Source organism: Ixodes scapularis, unplaced genomic scaffold (assembly GCF_016920785.2).
Source record: "Ixodes scapularis isolate PalLabHiFi unplaced genomic scaffold, ASM1692078v2 ptg000800l_1__unscaffolded, whole genome shotgun sequence".
NCBI classification, from domain to species: Eukaryota; Metazoa; Arthropoda; class Arachnida; order Ixodida; family Ixodidae; genus Ixodes; species Ixodes scapularis.
The window spans coordinates 903,728-919,073 of record NW_024610039.1 but is presented as its reverse complement, the minus strand read 5'-3'; positions in this window follow the sequence as shown (position 1 = coordinate 919,073).

The window sequence follows — 15,346 nt, the reverse complement described above, 5'->3', positions numbered from 1 at the left end:
ACGGCAATTGCAGCTTTGCGCGAACAGCACAAATAGAAAAAACAATAGAAATACAGGCTACGACGTGCCGTGTGGGGAAACAAACTCATGGCTTCGAACCGCATTGGAGCGGCTTGATTTATTGGCTTTCAAATAAATACGGCATGATCGAGCGTTTACTTTTTAATAAGAGATTCATCCCCTGAGTCATTCAAACTACTCTCAGAGGTATGGCATTGCTGGGAAAAAATCAACATGCTGGGAATATTTTTTATTGCTTAGGGAGCCACCGAAAAGTTCCGAACGTTCAAAACGACCAGTATAAAAGACGGGCACGCAGAACACGGGTGAAGTGTTCGGGTTAGTGTGGTGTTTCCGTTGTATTGATATTTGTGTGCGCCGTGTGTGTGCTCAATGTATGTTCACCTGATGCTTGTAATAAGTGTAATGTGTGTATAGTTGAGGATCCCTAAGCGCAGTAGGCGCAGTAGTGGCCTGAAAGAAGCAAATTATTTTTTGTAGAACATGAATTGGGCGGTACCTAGCGCCACCTAGCCTAGCTACTTGCAATTACTCTGCTTGACCCTGCGATCTGGTGGCTAGCGCTTTAACCGTCTTTCACGCTACGGGATAAACAGGGGCTTCGAGGTTGTTCTTTCGAAAGCGGCTTTTGCTTTCGCGGATTGAGTTTGCCCTTCTCCGTGATGTGCGGTTGACGAAGGTATTGTGACTCGAGGAACAGCAAAGGTAAGACGCAAAGTGCGCGAAGTAACTGGGTATTGGTTGTCTCCGTTAAACATCGCGGTGCTGTCGACGAGAAGACTGAGTAACTGCTTTCGAAACCCAAGTTTCTGTACCTGTGGGGGGAATCTGGCTTCGGAAATAAACACAGTTTGCGGAAAGCTCGTGTTACGCTTTTATTTGCTGCTCCTCTCGTCCCGTACAAGAGACGCAGCGTCCTCGTCAAGCTTTATTGGGCTCGATTTGCTCGATTCGGGGCCGCCATATCGAGATGCAAGCGACGGAGGAACTTTGCTGCCGTGCTTCAGGGACGAAAGTTTCTCCCTTTCTAAAGGAACATAGGTTACAAGACCGTTCCTCCCCTAAGGGAGGACTATCCATACCCTTTATTCTACGAGTGCAGAGGAAGGGAGTTAGTGCCGTCCCCTTCCAAACGCCAACCATAGTTAGATCTTTCACCGCTGCGCGAAGAGGGCCTCCTGTATGCGCAGATCTCTTCTTGAAGAAAGGTCCATTAAGCTTTTTTGTTCGGATCAAAAGCAAACACACACAAGACGTTTTCGTGAATGTGATTAATTCCGTAAGAATAGCTCGTGCCAGCCAGTCAAAGACCAATTAATTTTGGGGTTCTTCGCTGACTGTACTATTTACCGAGATTTCATCACTAGGGCATTATGCCCTCTCATGAGTTAGTTGCAGATATTGTGGGCCAAGGAAACAAAAAAAAAGGGGGCAAATCTGTGAAATATGGCGACAGACAACATTGAGCAATAATATGTTACGAACCCGATTGAATCTAAACGATAGGTCCGGGTCCATTGTAGAATACTTGTTTACAAAGTAATACATTGCCCGTTATCAGGACATTAAAATTTACGCTTCCTCTCCTCCTTTTTTTCTTTTTTTTTTTCTTTGCAGAAATATTTTTTACAACCTTTTTCGTGATTTCGAGTGATAACGTTTCTTTCCCTGCTTCTGAACATTTTAGAGAAAAGAAAACCCCCCCTCAGTCTAAAAAATAAAATACAGCTTTATTCCTTCATTACGCTCAGTAAACCCTCAAAGAAAATAACCGTCGATCGAAGAAGATCGATGATCGACCAATTAATGCGAGGTCGAGCAAAATCGATTATCGTTCCCCGTTTGGCCGTTTAGAAAACTCTGTACACTACCCTTCGCAACCGCGCAGAAAAGGAGAATACCAGCGTAGAGGGGGTAGGAAAAGAGCGGGGGGGGGGGGGGGGGGGGGGGGTCTTTGTGATTGGAACCAGGACAAAAAAAAACTGGCAAAAACATCCTGAAACCTGATCTTCGCAGCTTTAGTCTTCGATCGGCAACACGGAAGGGCTGTCTACACAATCGCCCCAGTTCTCCTTAAAATGCAGCAGCTGCAAGCTGTCTCGCCCTTCCCTTTTTTTGGCCGCTTGGTTCGTCCATTGGACAAAGCAAACAGCCAGAAAGCCCTCGTGTGTTCAATGGAGCCCATTTTCGAACCCGTGTAAAAGGCAAACTCTAAAGCCATGCTCCGAGGAATCACGAAGGCATGGGGGCAACCTTTGAGAAATACAATATGTTCCTCTCTTCTTTTCTTCTAACTGCCAACCAAATGGTCTTCAACCGTTTGAACTGCTGCGTTTTTCGAGACTAAGAAAGCACTCCTATGTGTACAATCTTTCTTCATATTTTTTTTTCTCTCGCATTTGTATCAATAACGCAGCGTCCATGTATTCAACATTGCTGACCACGTTCGAAGATTGAGAAAACAATAGATTTTCTGCGATGTCAAATGCATCCACGCACTAAAATGCAAGAGGTGAAACCACAGTTCCACATGGTATTGAACGGGAAATATTGTACCTTTGTTGGCAGTGGGCGTGCGTTTTTCTCGGTTCTGACAAAACGAAGTTTTTTGTTTGTTTGTTTTTCCCTGTCTCTTTGGTCTACTCTCGGTTTCCCTTTCCGGTGTTCAATTATAAAAAAAAGAATAAAAACAAAAAAAAAAACATTACTTTCCTGTATTCAGTTTGGGTGCGTTATATCAACGGATGGCAAAGAAGAAACAAAAAAAAAAAAAACTAACCCCGCTTACATCTTGTAACGTTTTTCCCTCCTGTTTTGATGCCGCAAACCGTCTAAAGGAAATATTGAAGCATGGATTTGGAAATTCAGTCTTTTTCTCTGGTGCAGTAACCATTCTTATTCCTCATCCATTTCTATACTTTTTCTAAAATTTCATTTGGAGTTTCAGCGCGTAATATATTTTTTTTTGTGTTTTTTTGTGTTTTTCTAGGTCAAAGACTTACAGCACCGTGTACGTAAAGAAAAAAGAAAACGAGCTAGAAAGTAAAAATTAATGGGATTTAAATCGTGATTTAAAAAAAGACCTGCATTACTATAATAATATAAACCTTCTTGTAAAAACACGGAAGCTTTTTTTTGCCGTTCCTATATCATTTATTTCTTTCTCTGTGCATTTCTATTGTGTTTATTTCATTTACAAACAAAAGAAAGTCAAGGCTCCAATCGACGCTGTGAAGCTGGTTGGCCAGCGAAGCTGTGTTATCAACTCCAACTCCACGCTGTATAAGTGTAAACATATGCCCCAATTATTTATTTATTGACGAAAGAAAAATAAATGCGCTGTACCAAAACTTTTTATATGAAGTGTGTTTCACGTAAGAGTGCTAAATAATTCCAAAAATGAGTGCGTTTAAGGGAAAAGGATAACTTTCTCAGAACCGCAATACTCGTGGTGGCGTACGTCACATAATGCTCGATAACTACCAATTAGTCTGCTACCTAAAGTTACTAATTAAATTTTTAGTTAATTAGTGGTTGCAATAAGAAACTTGCTGAGAGTCATCAAAAACACCTAAATCAGTCATTTTCGCAAAGACTTTGATTGCAGGAGAAGCGTAGTAGTGCACTAGAATTTACCACTCCTGGAGCAGGTACAAGGCTGGCGGTTGCGGTCAAGCGGTCGCCCAATTTTTTCGCCCCTAGTCTTGTACCTGCTCCACGAGGGGTAAAACGCACTACCACGCTTCTTACGCGCTCAATCTGTTGCTGAAAATTGATGATAATACCGGTTCTCGATGACGCTCAGCAAGTTTCTAATTGGAACTATATGTCTCGTTTCTCTAATCAGAAAGTTTATTAGTAGTTTCTAGTTAATTATCGAACTAATTAGTATCACTCATTTTTTATATCTGGCACCAAGAATAATGCGGTCCCAAAAAACTTATCCGTTTACCTCGAATGCAATATTTTAGTAATTTTTGTCACTCCTACGCGAAACACCCTGTATGAAAGGCTAGTGACGTCACTATCCGCGTCAGAAGTAGCCGTCGCCGCGGCAGCTTGCGCAACAGTAATCTTTACCGCGTCTTTACCGCGAAACGCACGCAGTGTGAGCTACGTTCTTTGCATTGTTATCAGGAGTGCCTTGGCATAAATTATGGGCTTAGGATGCTCGTTTTGTTTTTGTGCCTTACCGAAACGAATACTGTGCTGTATGTTGGATGCGTGATATGCACTTCTCGCTTTAAATCCATTAAGTTTTTTTTTTCTTTCCTGCGAAGACACCAACACGAAAAAATTGCACTTGCGATTTGTATAGGCAACCTGCAATACTCTTTGATATGGCACTATCTAGTGTCTGAAGCAAGATATATTGGGTACGCCTGGGAGTGAGGGCGGAGTTGTTCAAACGTGAGCTATTACTCTGGTGGCGCCGCTTAGCCTAGTGTCTGATCCAAGAAATACTGGGTAGACCAAGAGGCCGTGGTCGCATAACATGCCAGTACACTCTCAGAAAAAAATATGTATTTTTACACCCTTTCTCCCATTTGCGTCAACACGAAAATTCAGTTCAACATACAGCGCACTGACGTCGAGTTGACATCACCAACCTTCACGAGAAGCTTGATGGCCGTGGGGTACAACTTATTAAAATGGCTAATTTACGTGTTACTGACTTCCAAGAAAAAAAAAAAAAATATTGGGGTTTTCTTGGCCCTTCTGCAAAATCTCGGTGTTTTAGTTCTGTGGTCTTCGATACCTACTTTAGCTATTTAATAAGATATATCACAGCGTTGTCAAGCCCCTTATAAAATATGGGGCCATCTGCTCGACTATAGTGCGTCGTACGTGACACTGAAGTTTTGGGGTGCCTTACATGGGACAAAGGGGTGTAAGGAGACTCCCTTTTTTATTGTATGCGGCAGAAGCTATGGTCCTGGCGGGCCAATTGGAAAGCGATTACAAATCACATGAGTGCGCTTTTACTGCGAAGAAGTATCAAGCATTCCGCTGCGTCATGCTCCAATATGTGTGCGTTGCGCTCGTACACTGGCATATATCAAAACGGTCGGCACGCAATGTGGTGCTTTACGTTCACTCTTTGCCAATTTACAACGAGACAGGGTGTGACCATAGGCTTTCTCTCTGCTGGCGTCGCCTGGCAGATGCCGCCTGGCTATACAGCGTAGCTGAAAAAATGACTTACATCAAGCTGAGCATCAGCTATAAAGCTGTTCTCCTGAGCAAATCGGAGTTGAGCGTGGCTTCTACGTTCCACTCTAGTCGTCAGCTAAGTACCATATAGCAACAAAGTCAAAATGCAAAAAAAATAAAGAAACTAAGGGAAGTAATGTGTGTCTGCAAACAATTCAATGTGCAAAAATACGACTAAAACTTAACAGATTAAGCAAATGAAGTTTTTTTTTTATTATGGCGAGAATTGCAGCAATATCAAGTTAAATAAATTGCACTCTATATTCACAGTAATCTTTGTTTGTAATGTTATCACCGATACGACGAATTTATCAAGCAATCTGTCATTTTAAACACAAAAATGAGCGGTGAAAGAAGTATTTTCGAGCAACAGTGATTTAAATCAAATCAATCTGTTTTAAATCAAATAAATCTCACTTGTCTATACGTTAATTACTCTCTTAAAACAAATCTTGTTTTTTCTTTTTCTTTTTTTGCCTCGAAGAAACATCTTTTTGGCTTCAAAATTATTCAAACGGCGCGAAAAGAAAAAAAAAAAATGCTAGAGCACTTTGAATGCATCTTTTCTTATATATTTAGTCGAATCTAAACTACATAAATAATTGAGTGATACAAATTCTATGAAACCGCCGAAGGACATTCTTTGGCGGTGCCGGGATCTGAACTCCGGGCCTTCAATATCCGACCGGGTTTGTTAATCACTACACCACTCCTCCCGTGATACGATTATATTTGTCTATGCATATAGGGACGTGTTATACTCACAAAACAAAATTATAAAAAATAAAATTATTAAAACTAAACCCTTATATTTAGGGCCTCAGAACGATATACTGATGTTGCATTCCTAAATACCTTGCCTTACCCAACCAGAGTAAAGAAACAACAAAAGAACTTGACTGCCTACAGCTGCACTGCTGGCTCGCAAGAAGGTAACCACATCATTGTAATCAGTACAGGAACCGATTTAAATATACATGTGGGTGCGGTATATTAAATATTAACATATTCAGATATGCAAACACTCCCTCGTAGCCGCATAACGCGCAAGAAAACACCCACGAGGAGCTCTAAAGAACGAGGAGTGACGATTCTCTCACAAAATATTAGCGCTCTTTAGCAATCCTCATCCCGCGAACTGCGGGGAATTCTTTTTCGAGAAGCACTGGTAAGTATGCGCATTTTGATTGATGGTTTATATAGAGATCTTTGAAATAGTACATATATATCTTTCTCTTTTTTTTTTTAAGTTTAAAAAATAAATGAGCCTGCATTTTTTAATACAGTAATGGAAATAATTGGTTTCCCTTACGCCAGGAGAATGTGGCAGCGCTTGAGACACCAGACACCAGGAAAGAAATATAGGGCTCAGATATTACGAACTCCACACTGCATACTAGAACAAAGGAAACGAGCTTACGAAAGTTGGACAAAGAAGCCAGAGACGTTATTTCCGCTGTGAACATTAGAGTATAAAATTGTGCTATTCTCCTATTCTCTAAAAATGTGTTTAGACCTGATTTATTTTAGCGTTTGGGACACATCACGTGCTCTTATATAGCATTGCAATCAGAGTCGCTTGACCGCCATGAGCATTGGCGGCATCAACTGGTCAAACAACGCCTGACAGACTGGTTCGGACAGAAGCAGAAGAGTGGCCCTAACATTTTGTCATGTGGTGTTTTTCAGGTATATTTAAGGCAGAAAACATTTTAACGTACTTGTCCTTTTTACCAATGACACCACAGTTTCAGTAAACAAATTTCGTCTTAACAAATTTGTGTATATTCTATGCACACACAATTGCAGAAATTTTAAAAGGCAAAGATTAATGGTTGTGCCTAAAGGGCATTTATTAAACTTGAGCAGGACGCTTCGCGGTCCCTTTGCATAAAATACAAAATGGCAGCGTCTGAAGCGAAATCTGGCGCTCCCGATTTGAGTATGACGCTACGGCCAATTTTGCTATTGGCGGGCCCTAAACTGGCATTCATGTGTGCAGTTTTTTTTTTTTTCGTGCATTACGCTGGTTTAAGAAAAATAGTTACCAACTGTTGCCAAACGGTTACGACCTGTTACTAGACCAAGGTTGCTCCCATTTCAGCTATGCAGAAGAAGCCTCAGGGCGCTGCTCAGTGTTCATGATTATGTTAAAAAAAGACATTAGTAAATTTAGTGACATGTTTTGCAAAGACTTTAGCCTTTCTGTAGAGCAAAGGAAAAAAAACGCCACGGTTGTATATTGTTTTTTCAGTAGATCTGTTCTATTCACCATGTGTAATGCCACATACAATTTGACGACATTAAAAAGCAGTTTCTGAAGAGACTCTAACAAAAATGAATTTTTTTCATGTTCCTTTAGAGAGTTAACCATTTCTCGTTGCTTGAAAAATAATGGGAAAAAGTGCTCTCCGAAGTAAGAATCGAGGTAGTGTATTAACTCTTGCTACTATGTCGACACAAACCTCGCACGCGCAACAACAGTGTTCGGCCCATTAACCACATTAGAGAGAAAAATCATAATGCTGAATCTTCAAGGTATTTTGAGAACTGCAGGGTGGCAAAGACATGTATAAGTCAGTTATACCAGTAGTAATATTTCAAAAGGATATAACACCATAACCCTAAAATAGTAAAAGGCCAAGGGCGTCTTCATTAGATTCCGGTTCAACAGTAACGTCCTAAATAGCGTTTACAAGTATGGTGTTCTTAATCATTTTTTTCTTGTTCGCTCGTTCGTATCTTTTTTTTATGTAGGCAATGTCTCTCGACTCAAAGCAGCTATCGAGAGATTAAAGACAAGCTTACTGATCACTTCCTTCGTTGTTAATATTAAATATATATATATATATATATATATATATATATATATATATATATATATATATATATATATATATATATATATATATAAATGAAGATATCGGTTTCCTTATGAACGTAGTAGACTATTCCGCCCTTATCTTGACGCAATACACATTTCTAAAAACTTTCTATGGCGGCGTCTTATAAGAAAGCTTTTATCCACGTAAGTCATCATCTTTATGAGAACATCTTTCAGCAATCTCACTTCCTTCTACACTCATCGCCGTAGGCATACGCTCATTCGCACACGCACTTACGCCTGCACTCGAACAGAAAAGAAATCAAAGGATAAATCAAAATCTTATTTGATATGAGTGCGTGAATACGCAAGTTTCGCTATAGCTTTCCATAGTTCCGTATAATGCTTTGACTAATTGTTTCTGAAGCATGTATTTAGTATCAAAGTTTAAGATTGTGCACAATTCGAGGCTACTGTTAATTAAAATTATGTTCCGTGCGTTTGCGGGAACTGAATTGCATTCAAGCGATTATATGTACATTCCGAATCGCGATAGATGGCGAATGCACCAAAAATTGAAAAGTTTAATATACAGGGTGTTTTTTTTTTTTTAGCTGCACCAAATTTTCAAAAAAAGGTAACGTGAGATAGAGTAATTTAAGCCCGGAGGAAATGTGAATGGTCATGGCGTCCACTAGAAAAAATGTGAAATTAGGTAATTAGTTAGCTAATGAACTAAAATGTTTTAACTAACTTTAATTTTTCACTTGAGAGCACATAATGTATTTACAGAATTGAAGCTCGACCTCAATATGGTCTACCCCTGCCATCAAAGTTTAATTACAAAATTTGTAGTAGGTGCTACGGGGTCAAGAAATTTCACTTTGGTACACGACGTCAAACCGAAACTAAGCGAGGAAGAACGCCGGTGAGGTTTTCGCTCCGCCCTTTCGGGCATGCGATCTGTTATTATCGCGGCCGGCTCCACTTGCTTAGACGGAGCTAACTGCGATAACGACGATCTACGGGGGCCGGAAGGGCGGAGCGATTACTTTACCGGCGCTCTTTCTCGTTTAGTTTCGGTTTGACGCTGTGTACCAAAGTGACATTTCTTGAGTTCGTAACAACTACTACAAATTTTTTAATTAAACTTTGATGGCAGGGCTAGATTATATTGGTGTCTAGCTTCAATTCTCTAAATACATTATGTGCTCTCCAGTAAAAAATTAAGAAGTTAGTTAAAACATTTTTGTTAATTAACTAACTAGTGACCTAATTTCACCTTTTTTCTAGTGGCCGCCATGGCCCCTAGCACTTCCCCATGGCTTAAATTACTCCATCTCAAGTTCCCCTTTTTTGAAAATTTGGTGCAGCTAAAAAACAACACAATGTTTATCATCCTTTACACCCAATAAACGCAGGAACACAATGAGTTGTTTACCTTATTAATTTCGTGACGCAGTGTCTACTAAAATACCCGCATCCGTTCCTCGCAGACTAGGAAGGTGTTCTAGAGTTACTCGGTTATTCACTTTGGATACTTAAATCGGAATTTACATTTATCTGGAAAGAAATGTACAGCTTTCCTGACTTTCAACAATATATTAATTTCCATTTCGTTTCAGTTGGGCAAATTAAATACGTTTTTTGGATCGGAATATTTCGCATCTTCGGAGCTTTGAATTATCTCGTTTATAAAGAGAAATCATCGGCAGAAAAAAATGGGCTTGGGGCTTTACTCTATCATCGTTGTGTTCGTTCACGTCTAGTTCTTGTCCTTTGTTTATTTCGCGGTGTTTCCAAGTTTTAATAATGCACCAACAAGCCAAACTTCACGCCTTGTGGCATTCCTATCGTCTATTGCACCAATATATCTGTTTGAAGCACATATTGGTGAACAATGTATAATTCAGGTAATAAAAGAAAACTAGGCAGACACATGGTTAACCCTGTAAAACGGCTAATACTTTAAGAAAACAGTTAAGAAAGCTGGAATATAAACACGATGCTGTCTGAAACAAATTCAATGCGAATATTTCTTTAACAATTAGAGATTAGCTCGATTATGCACAATAGAGGCTCTATACAAAACTTGAACCTGATATCCTGCAACGGCAAATACCACCAAATGTTATTCAAACTAAAAAAAAGAAATAAGGTAACTTTTTATGTCACTGTGTTTTAGAGACAAGGTACGTCTAGGTAAAACATAGAACGTAAAAATTACCAAAACGGTTGGTTCCTAATAATTATTTACCTGTTTGAAATAAATGCTTTTGCTAACGTACTTCAATCTCAAATTCCTAGCTTACTGCAACATTAGGCGCCACTCAATAATTGAGTTTAGGCTAACAAACAGCCCGCCTTTACACAAAGGAAGACAGAGCAGCGAGCCAAATGTCTCGACTTGGCGAGATGTCATATACTGCTCTGGGTTCTAATGCGAGGAAACAGGAGGCCGTCAAGTTGAGGCCAGATGTACCTTTCGATTCACTTTTTAAAGGGAGGGCACAGTACTCGTACTTTGAGAAGCTACCTCAAAGAAGAACTAATCCTCGACGTTTATATCCGACGAAGCACGCATTAGTTTTTCCCTCCGCGCAACAATAGTCGCAAGAAAAAAAAAAAAAAGACGAAGGAAGCCGCACAGCTTTACAGCTTCAACTCGCAGCCGAAACAAGAGACCACGTGATCTGGTGTCAATAATATGCCGTCAATGTTGACCAATGCCTCGAGCCGGGGTTTGAAAAGCACAGGGCTCGTGCCGAGCTCCAGATATTAGAGATTTTTTGTAGATGGTTCCGATGACTTTGAGACTGCTACCGGGTACTCCGCCTCCACCTTTTCGCATACATCGTAATGTTATCGGGTATTGTTATCGAAGGTTTCGGAGGAGGTATTATGAAGACCAACTAAAACTCTCTATTGTTCTGGTTGGGCTTTTCTCTTCGCCGCAGCGATTTGGAACAAACCACAACACGAATGCTCGTAGAGTCGACGATTGTCGCGAGCCGACGCCTAGTATCAACGCGATGCTCGTGTTCAGTCCATAACCTGCATCTGAATATCGCGATCATGGGGAAATCCTCGGGACTCTAACAACAATACGATCCCCGTTTCTACGCCCTCCGGTTTATCAAAAAAAGAGCACAAAAAAACTCGCTTTCATTCTTGTTTGCGTAAAATGCGAAATAGTCAACCTAATATTATAGCACAGTCGCCTTAAAGGCTAAAACTAACCTAAACTAAACACAATTATTTTAACAAAAAACTCCAGCGGCTCTCTATAAGAAACAAAAAACACTCAGGACGTCTTGATAATGCATCCAGGAACAGGAATATGTAAAGTATATTTTAGGTTGATGAGCCGAGTAACCAAAACAACGCTTTCCAAATAGTGCTGAAGCCCCATCTCCTTTTCGCCGCGTTTTGTAAGAATTTGAACTTTATAAAAATACCTCAACACTCCTGCGCCTTGCGCAAGCCTTACCGAGCAGTCAAAAGCGTTACACACGTTCCCTCAGAAGCGACACGCACAATTCAGTTGAAACCTCTGGGTATGACGTCACACTGGGAGGTTTGTTTTTTGTTTTTTCTTGCGTTCAGTTCAAGTCAAAGACTTGAACTGGACGCAAGTTCTAACTTGTGATATTTGAATTCACGGGACAAAAGTACGCAATAATTCACCTCTATCTCGTTTTTTTGTTCAAGAACATATTCAACTTCCTTCTCATAGCTTGTTTTCTGTAGCACATTTAATATTGTACAAAGCGTACGCATAAAAAGAAAACAAAAAAAAACAATGCGAAGGTGCAATTATCTATGGAGATTTGTTCTGTACTAAGGCTCGCGAAATTTTTTTTTATGTTCATTAATTGCCATCCCACCTCACTAGAACTAGAGCCAGGGTGTGCAGGCGCATTTGCTTCTACAAAGCATTAGACATCGCGCATACACAGATTCAGTCTGTAATGATTGTAATGATAATAATTTTGTAATGACTTTATAAGTCATTACAAAACACAATATGTGCACAGAAAGACAAATGATATATTTAAACCTGTACATTCGTCATCACATATATATTCGGCTAATTTTGTTTGGCAACAAACTCAGAGGCGTAATCAAGTGGGTCCCCTGCACACTTACGGTTCACGAACCTATTTCCTCACTTTTTACTCATGAGTCTTTTATCACAAGAGTGAATTAAGTCTGACAGTGCTTTAAATGGCCATTTCCGCAGGATTGCGTGCATATTTCATTTCGCAGGTACTGCGAAACCCGCCGTCTAGTTTAGAACCGCAAGTGGTTGGGGGCAGACTTGGGAAGCAATCCGTTACAAGTAACGGCCTACTTGTAGTCTATTACTTTTTCAAGTATTTCTGTAATTGCCACGTTACTTTTTGGGGGAAAGAATTTGTAATGTAATTTAGTTACAAAATATTAATAGGGGGTAATTTAATTGCTCGTTACTTTAAAAAAAAAAGTAACTGCAGCAATGCGAGCAGAACATTCAGTAGCACAACGAGAGCAAGTTCAACAAAATAGAAAACATCAGAAATCGTACAAATATACGAAAGACACAGATCAAGTAAGACAACGCCGAGTAGGCACTCCGTGGCATTCCATCGTGTTTTGCATCTTTTCCCGAGCTAGAGAAACCTCTACGTGTTTATTATTTTTTTCTTTTTCTTTTACACCGTTCCAACTTTTCCAACCTCTTTGACGTCTCTGCACAGAAATCAAACGAGGCTCCGTACCTCTTCAATTCGTGGGTTCAGAACTCGCATAACAGACGAGGTAGTCTCGCACGAGGGCGTCGAATTCTCTTTGTCTTTGACGTGCGCTACTTTATTCTGGCACGCTCTTGAGGCACGCCTGAAAAGTGACCGGTGCGAGGGTAAAAGCATCGTCCTCGAGGGTAGGGACGATACTCCTTTTGGTGTACTTGTCTGGGCATGGTGGTCCTGTCCACTCATCTCGTTACACTCAACTGTCCAGATAAAAGGTGTGTGCGTATGTGTGTGTGTGTGGGGGGGGGGGGGGCATCTAAGGAGTAAAAGTGGTGTGATCCTCCATTGTTTTGTGAGACCAATGGCCACCGCTTCTCTCGCCCTCTATGCCCTCCCCTTCCCTGGCCTCTACGAATATTGGTATGAAAGTGAGAACCGATGAACGATTGATAACTCGTAACCGTAACCATTGTTCTGACTGGTTGAGGTTTCGTTCATGGAGTGTCCGTCGTCTCCATGGCACGAACTTTATCATATGTATAAAATTCATGGCATTAATGAGAACGGAAACCTAGAGTATCAATGCATACTAGGCTTGCCAAAACAAAACAAAAAACACACACACATTGTCACGAGCAAGAACAAGAAGCTATAACCTACAGAAACACATCAAGGTAAGCTGGAAGACCTACATTCTGCATCGGCTATACTTTGTAACGTTAGAGCCAAGTTTTCCTTTTCTTGTGAATAAAGGAAAAAACACCAGAGTCAAAGGGGACCTTTCGTAGATCGCTTTTTTAGCTTCGAATCTCGTAGCGAAGGTAGATGCTGCTTCTGTGCGTGCGCACCGCTGGCTTTGTCTGCACAATTCCAGGGATCATTTCTGGCGGTCGTAAGCTAGCGAGATGGCGGGTGTGGTTGCAGCTTTCGGTGCCTTGAAGTCGAATTTGGGGGTTTTACGAGCCAAACCAACGACGGGCATCTGCCACGCCCCAGCGGAGGACTGGGGATTAGTTTCAACCACCTGGGGATCTTTTGACGTGCAACCGAAAGCTCGGTTACACGGCGTCTTCTCCGCAATAAGCCTCCGTCAGATTGCGGGCACCTCGGCCGGGATTCGAACCTGCCACACGGGAATCCGTAGGCCGATGCTCTCGCCTCGGAGCCACCAAGGTGGTTGGCAGCTTTCGGTGCCTCGTCAGCCTACAAATGAACGGAGTGCACCTACACTATTTCTCTTAAATTCAATATTTTATTTTTACAAGGACCACCAAAATACGGGTGTATGAGAAATGAAAACCAGTTTTGGAGAATATTTTCTAAAAATATAAAAATTGATTCAATTGTTTTTCTGAATAAGTGTACGGAAAAAGTAACGTGAAAGTAATATATAACGTAACGAGGAATATAATCCGCTTCTTTTCAGACAAAGTAATTTCTAACGGTAATCTACTACAATTGAGGTTGGGTAATTTGTAATTGTAATCCATTACATTTTCCAAGTAACCAGCACAAGTCTGGTAGGGGGCACTTTGCACACTGGCGCCGCCACGTTTCAACTCGCGCGAGGAGGAACGAGTACGAGCATGTTACGAGCACACGAAAACGAGACCTGCCACGAAGTAAATAGCTTCTCTAGGGGCCATAATCTGAACGAGCTGCCAACATGGTATCGCGCGTGTTTTGGTTTCTATGTTCGGAAACGGTTAGACATCCATTATACGGTGCATTAGCTCTACCGCTCCTTCTTGTAGGGAACAAAACGTTATTGACCCGCCAGCGCCGTGGTCTTTCTCTTGAGGCTCCGCTGCTCCGTGTTAGCCAAACGCAAACACGGTTGTTTCATTGATTTTGTTTTGTTTTTTTATGATACGCGAGTGTTTTTCGGTCGAGACTTTTTTTTAGTTTGTTCGTATCGACGTGTATGAAAAAAAAATGTAATAAATTCTACCGAAACACGAACCTGCAGCAGCACGTTTTTTTTTTTTCGTTTTTTTTTCGTTTTTTCAGTAGGCAATATGGCTTAATTTTGAGCTTCTCTATGCGGGGAGTGTTCGGCGAACATACGCAACGTGGAGACTGCACACTAGTAATGCAAATCTATCGATAATACTATCAATATTATTGATAGTGGTAACCAAATTTAAGTATCGAGATTGATCGAAACTATCGATTCTGCTATCGATTGTCGCATATCGTGGAACTTTTGATACTATTATCGATAGTACACAATCTATAGTTGACTGTCAGAAAACTATAGATTGCCAGCTATCGTAAAGGCTCGTTCACACTCTTGCAACTGAGTACGACCGAGAGAGACCAGACCGGTTTTTAATCCTCTTACGACGTCTTAGGACCAGCTCCGCCGTAGCGCATCCGGTCCTAAGACGTCGCAAGAAGCTTAAAAACCGGTTCTGTCTCTCTCGGTCGTAGTCGGCTGCAAAAGAGTGCCAACGGCGCTTAATGCTATCGATGGGGTTTTAAAAAGGTGACGAAGAACGTCCAGGAAACGTCGTGCTGCGAGGAGAAAAACGCAACTGCAATTAGGAACTTC